At 43.3% G+C, this 20,893-nt stretch overlaps 1 protein-coding gene and 2 long non-coding RNA genes across 11 annotated transcripts in view; all 3 read right to left on the bottom strand.

Moving 5' to 3' along the window:
* The window catches only part of HOOK1 (hook microtubule tethering protein 1), a 170,498-nt gene extending 168,615 nt beyond the window's left edge, over positions 1 to 1,883 (bottom strand). For 2 of the 6 annotated variants that reach the window (XM_051796404.1, XM_051796471.1), the window contains exon 1: positions 1,751 to 1,880. The gene's annotated coding sequence lies outside the window, so the exon portion shown is untranslated. Of the gene's footprint in view, positions 1 to 1,750 lie in introns of all 6 variants that reach the window. The other 4 variants (XM_051796387.1, XM_051796394.1, XM_051796452.1 and 1 more) reach the window with 3 other exon arrangements.
* A 3,890-nt stretch (positions 1,884 to 5,773) lies between these two features.
* LOC127480133 (uncharacterized) lies at positions 5,774 to 10,741 on the bottom strand. Of its 2 annotated transcripts, XR_007907771.1 has the most exons (4): positions 10,646 to 10,741; positions 9,604 to 9,741; positions 7,902 to 8,165; positions 5,774 to 6,427 (listed from the first exon to the last, which is right to left on the bottom strand). It is a non-coding gene; the product is annotated as an uncharacterized LOC127480133 (long non-coding RNA). The 2 variants fall into 2 exon arrangements; XR_007907770.1 differs by having other exon boundaries at positions 5,774 to 8,165.
* Positions 10,742 to 13,521: 2,780 nt separating this feature from the next.
* The window catches only part of LOC127480140 (uncharacterized), a 146,050-nt gene continuing 138,678 nt past the window's right edge, over positions 13,522 to 20,893 (bottom strand). For all 3 annotated transcript variants that reach the window (XR_007907773.1, XR_007907774.1, XR_007907772.1), the window contains one exon: positions 13,522 to 15,806. This is a non-coding gene — a long non-coding RNA (uncharacterized LOC127480140). The remainder of the gene's footprint in view (positions 15,807 to 20,893) is intronic.

Raw genomic sequence — 20,893 nt, 5'->3', positions numbered from 1 at the left:
CACTTCTGTTGATTTTACACATCAGGCTGCTCCAGTAGCAGGTACCAGGGAAAAAGGTCGAGTCATTAGAAAAGCCCAAGATACAAAACAGGAACACACGGGAGAGCCATTCTGATCCTCTTCTGTAAATCTACAGGTTCTTAGGAAACAGATCAACCTCTAACAGAATCAAAAGAACGTTTGAAAGAAGGATGACTTATGGAAAGAGAGAAAACAGGCTTATTGAAATAGTACAAGAAACAAAATGGATAAGAGTCCTTATTTGGGAAGAGAATGTTTTCAAAAGAATCAACATTTTAAAATGGTAATTTAGCTGAGAAACACAGAACAGAGTAACAGAAGTGGCTAAGAATACACATAAAACCTTCCCAGCATAGAACTACTTTGTTTAGTCTCTTCTGGCACTATAAATTTATTTCTTCCATGATTCTTATAGCTGGGAACAACTGTCCCTGCAAGCACCCAATTCCCCCTGTATTCCTCTTTCCTCCTCCTATCCCAGACACACATCCCAGGGAAAAAAAGTGACTTTTTTTTACTACATGCTCATACACATTTCTGAAGGAAATGGCACTATTAATATTACAGACCCTTTAAAATGTCAATGTTTTTGTACTACATTTAAGTACATTTAGAAAAAAGTTAATTTGAGCTAATTAAGCAAATGGTCTTCCAGGATGAGAGAATATATGAGGATTAAAAAAGACAACACCACCTTCACAGCAATGTGGTTGCTTATTACTTTCTAAAAACCTCGGAGATGACTTAGCCAGCTCCTCTCCTTCCCTGGAATTTGTTTCCTAAGTGTTCTCCAGACAAGAGGCATTGGTGCTAAATTTATTAAACTTCCTAACAAATCCCAGGCTCCTCAGCAGAGAAAGAATCTGCAAGGTCAGTGCAGAGCCCGTCACCAGAGAGGAACTCGGCTGTGATGGGACGCTCTGGAACCAAGCACAAGCAAATTCCAGCAGGTTACTGGGATGGGCTCCCTGCCAACCCATGAGCTGTACGGGAAGGCAGGAACAAATGCCATGGGAAGGAGACAAGATTGCGAAGGTGCAAGAAAGCAGAGCTGCATGAGGATGGAACAGGCAGTGGTGGAAACGGGACACCAGAGATACCAGACTGGAAACTGCATTTATGGAAACCTCACGGGGATCTGGAGGATTAGGCCAATGTATGAGTGATGTGCACATCCCACCTGCCCACCAGGTCATCCCAGCGCTGCCATCTGAGGGAAGGTGGCAGTGAAATGGTGATCCAGCACTTCAGGAGGAGGCACTGGGACCATCTGTGTGCCCAGCCCAGCCCAGGGAAGCCTCAAATGCCTCCCCGGCAGTGGGGGCTGTGAAGGGCAGCCCCATTCCCACTAAATGTAGGAGTTATACAAGTAAATCCTATGATGCCCCACGACCTCCACGAAAACCAGGCTGCGAAGTGATTTGGAGCTATTAAATCGCTCAGCCCACGCACGGCCGGGGCGCCGTGGGGCCCGAGGCTGCGTGAGCGGCTCCCTGGGGAAGGAGGCGGGGCTGGTGATTAAACAACAACACGAACGCGAGACCTCAGTTTAGCAGCAGGATCCGAGCCCTCGAGGAGGGGGATGGATTCAGAGAAGGGACAAAGTCAGCGACAAGGACAAGGACGGGGCAGGGACGGGACCCGCCGCCGCGCTGAGGCAGCGCGCGCTCCCCTCACGGCCGCGCTGAGGGGCCGGGGCCGCCGGGCCCTGGCGAGCGCCGTCACTTACTTGTCCACCCTGACACTACCCGGGCCGAGCACACCCCGAGCGGGGACGTTCCCTGAAACCCGCCGCTGCCGGGAAACCCGCTGGGCTCCCCCTTCCCGGGCCGGCCGCGCCTGCGCCGGGAAGAGAAGGGAAGGGGAGGGAAGGAGAGGCGGGAGCGGCCTCGCACGGTTCCTCCGGTTCTGAGGGGCATCGGCTCAGAAGGAAGGGAATCGCCTTTATCCTGTGTTTAAAAGCGAATAAAGCAAAAGAAGGCGGGGGGTTGGCTTGGTTTGCTAAAGGGGTTGGTATATCGTATTTCTCAGCCCCGTTGCTCTCATAAAGGACTGCAAAATTCAGGCGGTCAGAGAAGCCTTGGAGTGGTGCAAAAAGCCACATGGTGAGCCCCAGGAAGGAGATACACAATACAGAAAAATAAATATATATACAAGAGTACATATAATAATAAATATATGTAAATATGGAAGTTTATATATAAATATATATAATATTAAATAAGCAGGAGGGAATGTCAGGGCTAAGGACATCCACCACCCTCTGACCCATAAATATGCAATTGCTTCTTAAATAAATAAAACAGGGCTGTGAGCCGTGAGTGTGATGTTCTGCACAGTTACTCTGAGAGTTTTGCCTAAAAAGCTGGGAAGCTGCTGATGTGAGGAATAAACCCTGAGTTTAGTTAAGGTTTGCTTAAAATAGAGGGAGGACGGGGCAGTGGGATCCGCTCAGATGCATCCCTGGAAAACAGAGATCACAGAATCAATTAGGTTGGGAAAGATCTCTGAGATCATTGAGTCCAAGCCATGGCACAGCCATGGCTGCACACTGCAGATCCCACCACATCCCTCCGTGACCTTCCACAACCCATGAAGGGAGGAGCAGATGGCAGCCCTCACATTCCCATCATGTCCAAACACTTCTGGCCCCAGGAAGCCACCAGGGATTTTTCCCGTTATCCCCCAAATATTCTACAGCAGGAAATCTTGCAGCAAAAAAGCTGTCTTGCAACATTTCCAGAGTATTCCCACTTTGGCCCAGGCAGAAACGCTGCAGGAACAACCTTGCTCAGGGAAGGATGAGTGTTGTCTCGTGGTCAGAGCACAGGGTTCGTGGTCAGGAGCTGTGGGTTCTCATTCCAGCTTTACCACTGAATCATTTTGAGAGCCTCGCTAGTCACTTTGTACTACAACCAGTTAGTAATTTTCCGTTGGAATGATTTTCTGATGGAAAACACTGCTACAAAACTGAAATCTGGGTGAAAATCCGTTTTCCCATTGGGAATACCTTGCATGTAGGTGGTGCAGGGAAGGACATTTGACCAAATGGAGGTTTTCTTGCATTAACTCAGATGTTTTGCTTTGAATAGATAGATTTAAAAAAAAAAAATCTCTCTATTGACTGTAATTCCAAATCAGCTCATGGCACAGTGAGAGTGTGTGCTCTCATGCTCTGCTTTGCTCCAAGACAGGTCTGCACTTTTGTAATAGGATTCAAATGTCTCTTTTCTGAGACATGTCTGTCCTGATCTGAGTCCAGCCTGGCCCATGGGGACAAATCCCAGCATAGGGTCACCACACTGACCAGGGAAGTGCTCCATGGAGAGAAAGTGCAGGACTCAGAGACACAAACAAGCTGTTTCACATTAGTTCAGTGACCTAAACCAAAGAGCCGTGGCTGGGGAGATACCCAAATGTTTTGTTCAACTGAAAAACAGTAAAATGAAGCCCAGAGAAATGGACCTGAGAGTGCTTCTGTCTCTGACAATCAAATCCTACAACCCTACCATGCACATGCTGGGCGCTGGTTCATAGTTCTGGCTCTTCACCCTCCCAACTATCTCCCTTTTTTGCTGTTTTGTTCCAGAATCCTATTTCTCTGTTCGTTAAAACTAAATTTATTTTTGTCCCCTATATATTCATACATTGCTGAACTTTCTTTTAATCTAAATAATACTTGTTGTCCTCCCACAGTGTATTTGTAGACACCATTTAAATCCCTTCTTTTGTTTTGCCAAGTTAAACATTAACCATTTACATTTTCTTTCATAACAGCAAGTTTTGCAGTATCTAATAAGCTTTCTCTGCACTTGTTTCAGTCAGAATTCATCTTTTCTGACCACAAGTCATCAGAGCCTGACATAAAGTGTAATGTTCAAAATGATGGCTTGCTAGAGACTTGTATAGTGGCGATGATAATTCCCCGTGCACTCTTTTAGTTACAGACAGGGATCAATTTTGCCTTTTTTATACCTATATCACATTAGCACCTCGATGTGTCCAGGTCTTTTTGCTCCAAGAAGTAGCAAAAATAAGTACAGACAAATGTATTAACTTAAGATTTCTAAATACATTTTTTCCATTTCATCTCACTTCCCTAGTACTCACATGGTTTCTTTCCAAGGGGGTGACAAATGAAGACATTTCCAAGAAAGTTACAGGATCTCCAGCCCTCAAAATCAAAGCCCTGAAAATGCCTATTTTTTTAATGGAAGAATCAGAGTTTAGATTATTACATATTCCCAAGCCCACATGAGGTTTAATTCATTGCTCCTTTGAAATATTCTGAAAGCCAAGGGTTAAGAGGTGTTGTATTAGTGCAGAATAATGATGATTGATTGATTCGTGCTTGTATCAAATGCAGGAGGAGTAGGAACATGTGTGGTGAATCCTCTATAATTTCAAAGTCTTTCTGTAAAGCTGAAAATCCCCTGTAGATGTATGAAATGGAACCCAAGACCACCTTTCCCTGTTTAGAGCATGGCTGTCGTGGTTTTGCTTCCAAATAACCCCTCTCTTTTTCCAAGATTCTGGACAGATTCACTTAAAATATACCCTTTTGCATTTTCATTACAGAGTAACTGATGAAAATTCCATTTTAAATGGACTTTCTGGGACACAGGGACATTCTTTTTATCATTATTAACCAAAGCTCATATTTCAAGCTGCAGGGATACAGCTCCAGGTAGTGTAAATCAGCATTGCCCGGGATGGCCCTGAGTCCTCTCAACCAGCCCCTCAGAACAATTTAGTGGGTTTAGATGACAGTTGGCATCTTTGAAATATTCTCTGTTTCAGAACTAGACTAGATGTGACACTTGCTGCAGAAGAAATCTTGCATAAATCTGTCCAAAAAGACTCAATCATATTACTTCACTACTTGTGGTAACCTTTGGAGGCCAAAGTCCAGACAGGTTGAGAAATGGAGCATGAGTCCATAAAGGTGACAATTCCATTAACTGCAATCAGAGGAAGAGGTGAATGGTGAGATAAAGACAAATTACTTCTTCTATAAAGAAGAGAAAATATGTGTGTGAAGGGGAAAGAGAGGGAAGGAACATTTTCCATTTTTATCAAGGAAATAAAGATTCAGCCCCGCTCTGTTGAGATCAACACAAAAATGTCCCTTGGGCTTTGTGGACCCAAGTTTTGCACCATCACCCTGGTGAATATCAGTGGGAACATCACTTTGGGAGTGCAGTCGTTCACACGGGAGACACCCTGGCAAAAAACCACGTGCAGAATTCCTCACTGAATTGCCCCCAAAGCCATGCTGGAATTGCAAATGCTGGGCCTGGCTTTTCAGTTAACAGGGCATTTTGCAAAAATAACTATCTGGAAAAATTGTTGGCACTTCTGAATCCAGTGGTTTAGGGTTCTCAAATACACCAGACAACATCTGCCAGCCCAGTGGGTGCATTTCAGCCCCAGGGGCTGAACAGAAATGGCTTCAAGACCTGTATTTGGGCCCCAAATGAAAGAGTGGGACATACTGATTGTGGGTGACATTTTCAAGGGTTTCTATGCAGAAAACTTCATCTAAAACCAATCCAGGTACAAACCAAAACAAGGCAAGCAAATTGTTTTACTTCCAGAAGTATCTCTGAGCATCCAAAAATTCCACTTAGGTGTTGATTAGCATAACAATGAAAGGGAAGAAAATATTTATAAAGGTTCTTGTAACACATGTGCTCAGGTAGTTCATACAAGCACTTGAGGGTGGATTTTAATCTCATTTTAAATAACTATAACAGTGGTATAGGACATAGAAGCTGGAGAATACTGTGGATGAAATGCTCATGGGGTCATTAGATTAGGACTATTCATTCAAACAGGGAAATAGGGAAGTAAAAACCAACTGAATTTTTTGTAACGACAAGAAGGAATTTTTGAGTGTACCATAGGAAAAAAAGGAAATTTCCTTTAGGGGACTTTTTCTGTTTTTAACAGAAATATTAAGTTACTCTCAGATACTTGAGCAGCCAAAAAGGGAAATCCCTGTTTTACGCGGCTCTAAATATAGCTAGAAAAAAAAATAATTCAGATTTTATCAATTTGTGACCCATTTGGGCAGTTCACCTTTTAATACCAAAGTCAGAAACTGATACAAACAAACATACAGTATTTCAGGCTCCAAAATTCCAGTGTCTTGCCCACGGCCTGTTCCTGCCTGCCCTCTTGGCTGGACACCAATATCCTTTATTCTCAGGGGAGTCAGCCTTCCAAAAAACCACTTGGCACTCGAGTCAGGGCTGCTCTGTTTTCCTAACGTTCACGGCAGGCAGGATGTTTTCCGACTCTGGTACCCAACAGTTGAGCATTCCAGACAGCACGGGGATTTTTCTTCCAAACCCACACTGCCGATGCCATAAGAATAAGTGAAGTTTTGTGACACCATGTGATCCTGGTGGGCAAATGGGATGACTTTGCTGTCACACAGTGATACACAAAGGGAAAATGCGCATGGCTCTTGCCACCTTTGTAAATTCTCCTTCTGGGGTGTGAATGCTGAAAAAATGCTGGCCTAAAGTCCTGTTTTCATCAACTGGTTCCCCTCTGGAAAGGCTGCCAGATCTCCACAGATTAGTTAAGGAGAAGACCCCCCTCTCAAACTGTCTGACCAGAAAAGCAACCCACTGGTGCAGTGTGGCAGAGGGGATGCTCAGCAGTCTGTGCACACAGTGTTTTCAGCAAGTGAAAATGTTCTGTTTGCTCCACAGAACACACAGTACAGATACCCCTGCAACTTTTTTGTCTATGCCTTTACACTCCTTAAATATTAGAAATATTAATATTATCATTAACATTTATATGGAAGTAATTCCTGAGCTCACTGATGTTGAGCCAAGTCTAGCTGTGCAGCCTTTCCTGTGTGGATCAGACATGGCTCAGGTGAGGGCAGGCAGGTGACAACTCGCAGCCAGGACTCCTCACTGACCAGGAGCAGACAGAGGCAAGATTGCCACACACATCTCCCATCACAGCTCTTTGCCACAATCCAGATGTGCAAAATCATGAAATCACAATCTCTCGAGCTGGAAATGAATTTCACAAGCCAAGCTGTGAAAATCTTGTCGAGCTCCTTGAGTTTCACAATACCTCACATCTCCGGAAAAACAACTATAACAGAGGTTAAATATTCTTTCAGCAACATCCTTCCAAGACTTTTTCCATAGGATTTGACCAGCTTGTGAGAAGTAGTTTGTTACAGTGGTGATATATCACACAGTGGTGCCAAATCCAGTCAGTGTGGAGAGGATTGAAGGCAGCTCAAACCCCCTTCAGGCGGCGTGTCCCAATTCCACACCTGGCACCTCCTACAAAAGGCAGATCCTATTTTGCCCTTTGAATTCCAAAACCAGTGAACACAGTCATGGAGGCAATCAGTCAAGATCTGTTAATTTGTAAAAAATATAGCTCTCTGTTCTCCAAGGGTAAGATTAACTGGGATCTGTACTTCCAAGATTATAAACAACACACAGCCTTTCTCCAAAACTTGTTGCAAAATGTACAAATGATGTTCTAATGCCAGCACTGTAATCTTTATTAACCTTAGATGGAGCAGGGGCTCGTTCCATTACATAAAAAGAAGTTTGTGGGATCATGTAGCCACCTGCAAATCATACACAAATAGGCCAAACAGCACGAGAAACAGGAATAAAATCACCATATATGTAGCTGGTTCCTATAGCAGAGAGAGTCATGCTCTGTATACAACCCAAAACAAATTGTCTGCTTAGAATTAAAATATGATACTGTTTCCAAAAATCTTGCCTCTGGGGAAATAATTTTTATACCACAGGGCAGATTCAGCCCTGGTGTAGGATTTCTGATTTTCACGGAATTGCACCATTAAGGAATTTGGCCCAACATCTTACCCACACTGATGCAATTCAACTTCTAAGGGACAGTTATGGGGTTTCCTCCTAAGTAAGGCCAAGTTTCTGGAACAAGGGAAGTCTGTAAAAGAAACGATTGGAGAGATGTTTTAGTCTGGCATTTGGGAACATTCACATGTTAGAAAATGTCACAGGGTTTGTTTTGTACGTCTTCTTGCACATTTGAATTTCGTGCTTTTTCTTCTTCCTGACAGATACATTGTCAGTAGGTGGTCGCAGCAAAACTGGATAAACCCCAAATAACTGTAATGAAATGATTATAGACAGTGTGAGTAGAAAGACATTTGTGGATCCGGTTCATTCTCCCTCATCTTTGTCATATAAATCTATTTTCCAACCTAATGCATTGCCTGAGCTTTCAATATATGATTAGCAGAACATCTGCACCACTCAGGACTCTGGAGAAAAATTTAAGATATTAATTCTCCAACATTTTAGGTACCTTTAAATGTTTTGGGCATGACTGATCTCACATAGTGCCTTGGATTTATGCTTTGTGTGACAGATGGAAATCTGAAGCACACACTGATGCTCTCACTGATGTTGAAAACTTCTGTGCAGAATCACAGAAAAGGAGTTATAACACCTCCCTGCTCCTGGAGCTAACCTGGTATTTCCTAAAATCCTGCAGCCCCACAGGTCATGGCCCAGAAAACAGGAGTTTCCCCGGCTCTTCCTGCCAGCGCTGCCTGTACCCAGCACTGTGATGGGGTGGGATGTGATCCTGTCAGGGGGCTGGGGGAGATTATTCCCTTCCCCCTGCAGTTGTTCAAGCTGCCCAAACAGCACAGAGCAGATGCTCAGTTTCTTAAGGCTTCCTGGGAAAATCAACACTGTTTCAAAACCAGAACCGAAACTCTGGAAAGATTAATCGAGCTTGGGTCAAGAGGGAGGAAGGATGAAATAGCTTTTGACAGCAGTGAGCTGGTAAATGATGTGCCCAGTGCTGAGCTCTCAGCATTGAGTCAAAATATTCAGTGCATCACATCAAAAACTCCTTTAGACTATTGACATAATATTAGAAAGAACATGGAAAAAGATAGAACAATCAAAGGTACATTTTCAATTTCCTACTTGCATTCTTACACTAATAAAGACTTATTATAAATGAAATGGAGCAAATGCTATCGGTAAATTAAAATGTATGGAGAAATATGTTTTAATGTGTTAAAAAAAGAGTTAAAAAAAAACTTTGGCACAGCTGCAGTTCAGAGTTTTTTCCAGTGTTAAACACAAGCAGCAAATGAAGCAGCTTCAAGCATTCTTTAAAATCCCATTCTTTAAAATCCATTCTTTAAAATCCCCAAAGGGTTGCTACCCTTTGGATTTTACAGTTTTCTTTCCAGAGCAAAGATAAAACCATCACAGCTTTAATCAACTTTTTGAATCATTGACCAGTCAGAAAAGCTGAAAGTGAAATAAAAATCAAGACATGTAAAAAACCAGAAATACTGGACATTTTTGCCATTTCTGTCAACCAGGTAGGAATGTTGTTAGAAAGCAGGATAAGAAATTGAGGGAGGGAATAAGTGGTAACTGCTCCCTTATTTTAGGCTGTTTTATGTCTGACTTTTTCAAAATTAGGAGGAATATGTGACTGGGTGTGTAACTCCACCCTCTCCAAGAATTGCTGGGATCATTGTTTATGAGTGTGATCCAAACACAGGAACAGTTTCCTTACCTACAGTCTGTTGCAATCATGGAAATACCATGGGATGTTCCCATTGATACCTTGTCCCCATCGTCACAGCACACCCTGAGAACTCCTTATCTTGGGACACACAGGATTATCTACTTAGCCTCAAGCTTTGGAAATCACCTTGATATGGAATAAAAAATACCTCTTAGAGTTGCTTTGTTTTAATGTTGGCGAAGGAAAGAAATCCCAATAAGAGCTGTGGATGTGACTGTTTGTCCTCCTTTGTGAAAATAAATGTTCTAAGTCAGCTCAGTGGTACTTTTGTCACTGAGTTTCTAATGTTGAAAACTGACACCAGTACCATGACCTGAATAACTTAAAATTTTGACCCAAGAGTAATGTCCCCCTGTAAAAGAAAGACCTCCCAAATTAAGACTTCAGCTGCTCCATCTTGAGCTAGAGAACTATTTTTCTAAGCTGCCGCCTGAACTGGGCTTCAAACCAGAACTGAATGAATGCAGAGGAGGAAGCCTAAGGTACAGCAGTTAAAATATATGGAGGTTTGTGGAACATCAAACCTTTCAGAGTACAAAATATTTGCAGTTTGATATTGCAAGCATTTCCCTTCCCACTGGAAGGTTAGTTTGTTAGAGAGGAATATGTTGCTCTCAGAGAGTATCACAGGCTGCTCATGTTCTTGCTCATTAACTTATTTCCAAGCAAAGAAAATTCGTGTCACCTGTGGTGAGGGGTGTCTTGGTCAGATTGTTCTCTCATATCTCACCTAGTCCTAATAAAGGGAACCAATTCAGAGGTTGAGAGTAGTATTTTTGGCCTTTTAACCATGGCCTTTTCAAGGTAATCCATATTTTAGCAGTGGCCCATGACGTTACCTTCGTTTGTAACCTAGTGCCAGATTTACTCCATAGAATTTTGCACAGATCCTGGGACCAGGGAGGCTCGTGACTGCAGCCCCTCCCAGCCCAGCTTCCAGCAGCACATCCCAGCCCCCTGCAGCATGTTTAGCAAGCGAAACCCCACGCTGGCACTCAGGGTTGAGTAACAGTGTTCTTGGTACACCCACCCAATGTCCTGAATATTGGGTAACAGGAAACCAGGGAATGGAACAAGCCACTGCTTTTGGTTTCTGAGCTCCTGAATCCCTGAGAGGTTCTAGGGGGTATCTGCTCTGTGACAACACCTACCATTGTGTGTTCCAGCCAGGAAGATGGATGTACCTTAGTTAAAGTGAGTCATTCACTGAACCTGGGCCAAACTTTGAAGCAAATCTGGGCCAGTTTACTGCCTGGGGAGGAAACCTGGTTTTTGCATGAATTAGATGTGAAAATAAGCAGAGCCTGACTGACATCTTCTCCAAATTCCAACTGTAAGGGTAAAACCCAGAGGGCACGAGCCTCAGGCATGACAAAAATGAGGAGGGGAAAATGAGGCATCTGTCTCCCCTCCAAGATCCAGAGAGACACATGTTACTGAGAACTTAGGGTAAATCGTTAATTATTTAGACACTAATTAAGTAATGTTTATAGAGTGGCTTACGTATGTAAATGGATGTAAAGATGCTTACGTTTTTCCTGCAGTCTCCAATTAAACCAACTTTCATTACAGAGCAAAACAATTCCATCCCAACTTGTTACACCAGTTCTTTATCCAGGCAGCTTTTCAGCCAGTGCTCCCAGCTCAAACTGGGCTATTGTTGCTTCCCCACGGAAATTTCTGGTTTGCAGTTGTTTTAATTCCATCACCGATCACATTCTGTTTAATGATAATTTGATTTTGCATTGCAAGACCCAGATGTACATTAGGAGGTCACAACCTTTCCATTTATCTCCTAAAGTAACTATTTTTTCCCCGAGTTCCATCAGGTTAAAACAGTTAGCAATTTTTCTCCTTGAAGTGTCCCTTCAGCTTGGCCGAGATATATAATAGATCAGTGTAGCTACAAATGCATTACAACATTAGTCATCAATTAGTTTTAAACCATCGCTGTAATATATCATTTATCCAGCTTGCTGTAGCACTATTGTGAACATTTAATTTTTTAAAGGCATCTTGATTTTTTAACCTGATGGCTGCATCCCCCCTTTGTCTCCTGTGCAGACATCTCCTTAAGGAACAATAAAAATTAGATTTGTTTGACCTGCACTCAGGGTTCGTTTAAGCGAGATGGATTTTAATTGCTCTGCCCAGTCTCCCAGACAGCTTTTATGTAATATTCCAGACATTTACGCACTGTCTTTCCCTGGCTGTGAGCAGGTGTGTGCCCACAACTGCCTGTAAAGCAGCTCTTACAATTCATTTCGCATCTCGGGCAATCCTTGGGGAAATTGCTTACTCTGAGATACCCACTGGCATCAAATTAAGGCCTCTGTTCATTGCCACTTCTTCCCTCCTAATACCATTTTCTTTTGTTTTTAAGATTCACCTTTCTGTGTGGCTGACCCTAAAAGGGCTTTGCTGAGGACTGTGTTCCTTGCACTTGTCTTGTTGTCACAGAGCATAGGTGACTTACCCCAAATCCTGAGAATGTGTACAGGGCCTGCCTCTCCCAAACCCCACATTGTCCTTCTATGATTTGCAATAAAATTTATGATTTGAAAAGGTTTGGATTCTGAGACAGCCAAGACTGGGAGCAGCAGGTCTGTGCCACAGTTTGGTATCTTGAAGGATCTCAAACTTCAATTAGCAGGTCACGCGAGCGAGTTATCACAGCACTGACTCAGAGCCCGAACACCCCGACTGCTCTGCCAGCTTGGAGTGGAGGCACAATGAGCTCACGTTTGCCCACGATGAACCTTATTTGCTCCAGATGCTGCATCAGGGAGAGGAGAACCTCATGTGGAGAGTTCTCTCCCTGCTAACTCTCCCCTTCCACGGGTGATACAATCTGAAGATGAGGTCCTCTGTTTTTCCTGTTCTTCTCATTCCTAAAAAGGAAGATTTGGCTGGCCCATGAGTTACCAAATCAGCACAAAAAAATGGGCCTCCTAAGCAGTTCTTTGTGCCTACAGCTGGTTCTGGTCTCCTCTCTGTTGGACACGCACATGTGCTCAATTCCCAGTTGTGCTGGATGCCTATTAAAAGAACAAATCTGCAAGTGAGGAGGGTCTCTCCTGCCATGTCCGTGGAAGTGAAATACGTAAATCTCCTGCATGCTGAGGGGAATGAATGCTCAAAGTGCTTGGGAGAACAGCTGTGAAAGAATAAGCAGTTTGTGTTCTGCTGCACAGTGTCTCCGATCCAGCTCACAAAGCTGACCCTCATGTGGCACATTGTGCCTGCTCCATGACACTGCCTCCTGCTTCTGGGGGGTGATTCAAAGTGCTCAGCATTCCGGGCAGCACGGGAAAAGGGACAAACCTGCTCCTTCCACAATGGTACAACCAGCACGGTGATGGTGCACAGCAGCAAGGGAGCACTGGAGTGGGAAGGACAATTCCAGTTAAGGGCCCTGTGCAGGGAGTGGAGGTGGAGATCATGGTGAGCCATGGGCAGAGCTGTGGAGAAGCAGGGGAACTGCCTGTCCCTGCCAGCCTGGGAAGCCAGAAGAGAGATTGGAATAATCTTCCTCAGTGCCACTGGTTTTCTCTATCTGCCAGTGGTGAATTCTGACCACTCAGGAGACATCCTGGAGTGAGACTGGTATATGATTGACAGGTGAATCACAAAACATTTAAAGAATATGAAAGCTTCAGTAGGACTGTGGAAGGAAGTTGTGTTTCCTTTCCTGAAAACCAAGCAGAATTGCCCACTTGACCAAAACCCAAAGTACAAGTGCACAGCTCAAGGCATTCACCTTCCGCCTGCCCTGAGCCAGCACCAAGTCCCACCATAAACCACACCCACCTATGGTTCCTTCCTCCTCTGGACAAGAGAGAAACAGCAGAACATGTTCAATGCTAATTATGGCATCAGTGGAAGAAACTCAGATGAGACATTCAGTGAGAGAAGCCTTGGAAGAATTTTAGTTGATGTAGAATCTTTGAACACAGCAATGACATTAGGAAGGAGATGGGAGGTCCAATGCACTTATTCTGCATGTGGACACATCATTCTTAATTTCATATTCTGTGGGGTTTTTCCCCTGGGGCTTTTATATCCATCAGTAACACACACCCCAATATTTTTTACTTCCCTGACAGAAGCACTGAAAATCAAACCCATTTATTGAATACCAAACAAATGCAGAAATAAGAGCAGCTTCAGCACTAGAATACACATTTGTAACCCTCCAAGGACCAGATGCAGCAGAGCTGAAACACTCAGCAGCTGTAATGTGCACCAAGAAGTCACATTTGTTCAAGAAAAATCACATTACTTATATTAATTGGATGTGTCCAGCCCATCATGAGTCCACTTAAGCCTTGGCAAACCTTTAGCTCTGAGCATAACAAAGGTATTAATACAGACATTCCTTAATATTATCCCATTTACATAACAGCTCCCACCTTTGCAGCCTAATACTTATCCTTTGGAACACAGAGAACTATTGACTCATATCTGGACTGGGTTGCCAAAAACTCCTAAATTTAGAGATGTTTGGAACAAGAAAGAGAGTTTGGTTCAGGCCCATCCACTGCAGCAAATTGAACACAAGTCATCATCTACACGAGCGACATTTTCGGCGTGTCCAGAGCCTGGTGGGAGCTGACATTCCTTCTCCCAGAAAGATTTACAGAATCTGTGCATTGACAAGCATTGAGGTAAGCCCTGCTCTGAGGGCCAAGTGCATAAATTAGGCCTGTCCCCTCCCTTCAGTAGATCACATACACACTGTAGGTTGGCTCACTGTGCTTTGGCAGCTCCCAGTCTGTGAGCGCGTGTTCGCAGAGAGGGAGTTCGTGTCATACTCGTGCATTTACATTTTCTTTTCTAAAGCTTTGGTGCAAGGAATACGTTGCACATCATTTTTTCCCTCCATTCACATCAGATACTGGATTAAACAGACAGGGAAAAAAAAGGTACTATTAACATGTTGGCACATATTGCACTTTCTCAGCAGAAACTGTGTCGCTTGTGCATCAGTTTGGTTTAAATTATGTAGGTCAGTGTAAGGTCAGCAAGAAGTGCTGGATTAGCATCCTCAGAGTCTGAGGTCCTCTCCTCACTCACAGAACAAGGCCACATCAAGAAATGTCATTAAAGCTTCATGCACAAAGACAGAGATATTTCCTCAGGCCAACCAAGTGCTCACCTGTTCCATGAGCCCTTGGCTTACATGAAAACAGACTGGCCAGTTGGCAGGATGACGAGGGGACTGACACTGTCAAACTGCTTCTTCAAACACTGTCAGGGTTTTTAAGAGCTGCATATTTGCAGCAGTCCATGTACCTGTGAAATGACTGAATCACTGGCTTCCATGTGTCAAAAAGATGCCATTTCTGGGCTGTTCCTTCTTCCTCCCACAGATTACCACATTTTAGGTAGAATGCATGGCCTGAAAACCCAAATATGTGTGGCAGCTCAGACTGGTTCTTGGTGACTTCTAGAAAAGTAACACAGGGATAGCACTGGGAGCCCCACACATCATCCCAAAGGCTTTCAGCTTTCCCAGCTGGATTATCCGTGCTAAGCTTTTCTCTGTGACCTGAAGAACCATTACAGTTGTTTCTCATTGAGGGCCAAAAGCCTCATATAATCAGGCAACATGAGAAAGAGGGCTTTCTGAAGAATGGAAAACATGGAATGATTTGGGATTAAATGACAGAAGAACTGAATATTGTGCATGCATCTCCTGCATTTCCAGCAAATCCATGCTCTTGCCAGGCTTCTCACACAGCCCAAGCACTCCTCTTCAAAATTCCATGGTATCCCATCTTCCAGGCTGCCTGGTATCTCTGCTCTTCCTCAGCTTCTTTCCAGGTTTTTCCACAAATCCATGGCATTCCAGCACTGTGGCATGTTCAGACTCTTCCTTCCAAGGCTTCAGCCATTCCCTATGTTCCCTGTGCTCACTTCTTAGGAGGCAGAACTGTTGTTCCAGAAATAAGATCCAGCAATTACTTCATTCCAGAAATGAAAGTTGCAGGAAAGGTTTCCCTCCTTCCGCTTCTTTCTAAAAATTTATCCAGGAAAACTAACTGATTGTTAGGGGCTGAGTTGGCAGCAGGGAGGAAATCCTGTGTGTCTGTGTCCTGTCTGTGTTCCAGAGCATCCTGCCCTCTCCTTTTGGCTTGGCATGTTCAGCCCTGGTTTGGAAGTGGTCACTGGATAGGAGGTGGGTTTACCTGAAGAGGGAAAGAAAGTGATGACACATGAAATGGGCTGACAGTTCCCTGTTGGCCTGTGACAGGAGGAGATGGTGCCTCCCTCAGTGATCCTTCTCCCCATAGCTTGGAGCTCCCAGTCCTGCTGCTCTGCTGGGCTGGTCCTCCCAGCAGGAGAAGGGGCAAAGCTGGCAGCACCTCAGGGATGAGTCTGCAGCCTTGGTGTCAGAGGAAGACCATTCCCAGAGCACTGGCACTGCCTAGAGCAGCTCCCTCCTTCTGTTCCTCATCTTCAGAAGGAGCTCTGCTGTTTCACAGCCCCTTCCCTCCTCCCTCATAGGACTACGATCCATTAACGGCCCCAAAACACAGCCCTGAGTGCAATTCCCATACACAAGGCTTGGGAGACTCTTTCTGATGTGCACCACATTTTAAAAGAAATGCTTTCTCTTACACCACCCCCTCCTGTTCAGAGCAGCCTGGTAGCAACTACAGCAAACTCACAGTGGGAAATCTAACAGCACAGGAGTATCCAGTGTCCACAATAATTTCCTTTACTATGATTTTGCAGAAATGTGACTGCTATGGTCTGAATATTAAAAAAAAAAACAACAGTATTTTGAGTATACTGCAGGAACTGCTGCTACAAAACGATGCAAATTCCAGAACTTCTGTTTCTGTAAATAAAAATTTTCCAGGGGACAACAACTAGAGGAGACAGTCATGTGCTCCAGCCTGAACAGGAGTCGGGAAATTCAGGGTCTAGTCCCAGCTCTACTCAGGCAGTTTGGCTCACTGGCTTCCACTTCCCATGGTAAGACCAAAACAATGATAATAAAAATCACAATGAAAGCAATTGAAACTATTTGCATAATTATTTAGCATGTGTTTGCATGCTTTGCATGTTAAACAAGGGGTTGTTCCTTATCCCACAATCTCAGAACAGATAGGGAAGTAGGAAGCGGGGGAGGAGAATGGGGACAAAACCTAATGAGTGTAGAAGTAAACTCAGTTCTGTAGAAAAACAAGCTGAAATGTTTATTTAAGAGAGACTAAATAGGCAAAGATTCAGAGCCTGGTGGAAAAAGTCAGGGAGTTCACATCAGAACAAAGGCTGTAACACAGAAGAAGGATGGAAATAACTGTGGAAGAAGCTGATGAATGGGTGGACTGGGCTGGAAACACTGGTGGAGCTGCAGGCAGTGTCGTGACAGGTGAACACATGATGATGAAGATGATGATGATGACGATGAATTCCTTTTCAGTTTGGACATGGATGGAACATGAGTCCTGCTGACTAAGGGTGACTGTGAGATTCTGCTGCTCCAGGACAAGGAGCATCAGCTGCATCCACACCAAGGCAGGGCCCCTGGAAACTCCTCTGGGAGTGTTATCTGCAGATCTGAGCCGCTTCCAAAGCTTCCAAAACCCGCCTGAGGAAGAGATTGCCCCACAGCCCTTTGATATGGCACATTCACCAGCAGGTTCAACCAGTAATTCATTGAACAAAGCACTCAAGTCAGTGGGACAAACCCATATGGGAATAAGTGTGAGTCACATGGGGCAGGAGTGGCCTCCCTGCCCTGAGCCCATCCTGGAGCTGTTCCCTCTTCATCCATTCAGGGTCTGCCACAGGTCGAGTTCTCCTTCTGAAATATCAAGCTCTGCCTCATCTGGGACAAATTTACTGCCTTGATCTTTAGACCCCACTTTATGTGGACATGCCAGATGAGGTTTCCTGAACACTGATCCATGGAGACAGAAATATCAACAGGAATTAATGCAGAGAGGTGTCACCTTGGCAGATTTAACTCACTGTGCCCCCTTTGTGCTCTGGCAACTTTCAGCCAAGGCCAGTTGTATGATTTGTTCAACTAAGTTAGGGAAAGGCTGATTTGAGAACAAAAAAATGAAGCTGAAAAGGAGCCGGAGGTTTCATACTCAATGAAGTAAAATAATAATCCCCTATCCAGAGAAAAATACATGATACTCTGGCAGTAAAATTCTTTGGAGCATCACAAGCTGTAAGTTACAAGAAAAAGGACAAAACATAAAGAAGAACAGATTAATCCAACTGTGGGAGAACAGCAAGAAAAGCAGCTGGTTCTGATATTCCTATTGACAAAACTCTGGCTGGATACCAAATATACCTTTCCCACCCCAAAATTCTGTGGGGTTGAGGAGAGCACAAACATCCCTTATCATTCTTTATCATCAATTGTCAGTTCTACTTGGTGTCCAGCTACTTGAATTCAGATACAGTGTGGTCCTTATCACCTCAAATAACAGCCCCCTTTACCCCAAAGTCCTTTGGGTTCATGTGGGGAGAAGCATGACCTGCCATATGGAAAATATCAGTCAAAATAAAATATTTTATCTTATATAAAGGCTCATTCACAGTGTCCCACTGGTGTTTGCCATAAAACCAAGAAAAAGTGAGGTTGTTTCAGCACTGTCTGGTCTCAGAGTCTGTGGATGGAAGTCCATCCAGCTTTACTGCAGTCTGGCATAGACTTCCTTCATGCAAGGAGCACATTTAACTGTCTACAAATTCCATAGATGTTTTCAGTAGAAGTGAGAGGTTGTGCTACCAAAGGAGAACATGAGCCAAAGATGTTCTATTATCCATATCCTATTAAAGGTCAGACAGAGCTCTTACCTCAGTGTTATAATGTGACCAGAAACTTAATTGAAAATATAGGAAAAGGTTATTAACAAAGAGATGAAGCTGTAGTAAATTTAACACAGCCCACGGAAGGACTCTTGATAGAAAGAGAAGGTTATATAGATAGATAGGCCTTTAATTAAGGTGTATTGCCGGGTTAAGTGTAAATTTTCCAAGCAAAAATGAAGATAGAAAACTGGTAATTGCTTCCAATTTATATTATAAAAATCAGTCATATTCATTTTACTTCCTGTGACAGCCTTACTTAATTCTAAGCTTCATTCACTTAATTGGAAGGGAGAATTCTTTGAATAAAAACATAAGGAACTAAGGAAAGAGACAGGCAGATTGCAAGGATTGAATGAACAGCACTTTAAATGAAATCATTAAAACCCCTTGTCCAAGATTCGCAGTAGATTCATGTTTGCTGTCCTCAAGGGATATTTATTATCAAAGCTGAGTGGGAAAAGATTGGGAATTATATCAGAAAAAAGTCTCTAATGGTTCCTTGAAAATTGAATCTGAAGAACTCCCTGTTTCTATTGCTATCATAATTTTTCCATGTCTCAAAGTTAGCGTAGAGTAGAAACTCACATATTTCTCTCACTGACACCTCTTGCAACGATGGTGTCACTTGGTGTCACATGTAACCCAAAGGTTCACATGCACAGGAACTACATTTACCTCACCCATATTCTCACCTTGTTCACAACAGAAGATGTTCAAAGAGAGCTTTGCTGGAAGAGTTCATACAACTCTCTTTGCAGAAATCAGACTCAGAAAAAAAGGCCTTCCTAAAGTGGTGAATCTTTGTGGGTTTGGGAGTTGCCCTGACACTGATAAGGAAACAAAGGGTGGTGGCTGAAGTGGCAGATCACAAGCAGAGATGTGAAGAGCTGACATTTAAAAGTAATAGTCCTGGAGAATACTAGTGATTCACAAGAGCAGATATCAGAATCACTTGATGGCTACTACAGAATAATAAATCCATATCTCTTTTGCAGGTAAAAAAAATCTCTGCCTTGACAAACATTAAGTTGTGAGGGGGTTGGTTTAGTTTTTCAGTGTGAATATGCCCAGAGTTTCATGATCTGTAGATAACTAACAAAGCCCAACACACAACTGGCTGTTTCCACATTTGCTGTTCCTGGATATGAGAGAGAATTCTGCAATTATAATCAAGGTGCCCTGAATTTGAGTCTCCCTGTGCCCAAATCAAAATTAGTGCATCACAGATCCTTTCCTGGCATGAGCAGTGGGTTCTGCTACAGGCAAATGGATCAGCAGCACCATGCCCAAATCTTTCTGAGATCCATTTAAGCAGCCTCCTGAAAAGGATCCATAGCAGAAGGTGGGGAAAGCTGAGAGAAAGTCAATGATATTAAATCTCTCCCTATCAGAAGTCAAATGACAAAGAAATGACTCAGCTGATGGTTTTGGTCTATGTCTCTGGTTTCTGGGGGGAAGTGACAAGGGATGCTGCTCCATCAGTGGATATAAAGAGAAGGTTAAAACATCCTGAAGCCAATTGTTCAGAAATATTAAATAATCATGTCTCGTATTTTCTATTTTCAAAGGTCTGAGCAAGCTTTAACTAATTAAACAGCAAGGGTAGAGTAATTAAAAGCTCAGATGTTGGGTTGCTAATAGGAACAGAATAATAGAATGAATTAATTATCTCTAAGGAATCCAAGACTAAAAGAAAACACCAAAACATTCCCATGTTTACATGAAAGGAATGAGATCTTAGTACTCAGGAACACTGAAGGTAGCAACAATAAATCTTTATCTGTCAGCAGGAAGGGAAGATAGAGCTGCAGAAAGCCCAGGGAGGATTAGGGAGAACAGTAGACAATCATCAGTGAAACACAGACAAAGCTGGGAACATGACTATAAAGTGCTTGAGGAAATCCCTAAATCCATTGGTATTAAAGCATTTACAGTGACTTTTCAATCCCTGGGCCAGTCTCACCATCAGAGAGTTCTGTCATTTCTGACAGTAGGACCAGGCTCAGGTCTTCAAGTCAAAAAAGTTTTAGTGAGGTTTGAAGCTATTTCATGAAATGCAATTTGGATGATTTTCCTAAGATACATCTAATATTGGCCTTGGCTGGGAATACAGAAATAAGTTTTGAAAAAAGAAAAATTAGAGACAGTGTAAAACTGAAGCATTTCAGCTACTGGGCAGAAGTGAACTTCCAAGAGTAGAAGAATTTTCTTATCATGGCTTTGTTGCTTTGCTTTTGTTTTCACTAAACATAAAATAAACTGCCTTCAGGAAAAGAGAAGTAAGCTCACTTCCATTTTTCAAGGGCAAAAGTGAGCATCCAGGCAGTTATCAGGGACTTGCTGAAATGTTGTGTATTCACACCCTACCTTCCTTTTCTCACAAACTGTGAGAGGGACAGAGCAAGCACTTTGGCACTAAAAGTCAGTTCTGATA

The sequence above is a fragment of the Manacus candei genome, unplaced genomic scaffold, assembly GCF_025592945.1.
Source record: "Manacus candei isolate 608988 ecotype Guabito, Panama unplaced genomic scaffold, ASM2559294v1 h1tg000005l, whole genome shotgun sequence".
Taxonomy (NCBI): Eukaryota; Metazoa; Chordata; class Aves; order Passeriformes; family Pipridae; genus Manacus; species Manacus candei.
This window is presented reverse-complemented; position numbering and strand designations above follow the sequence as displayed.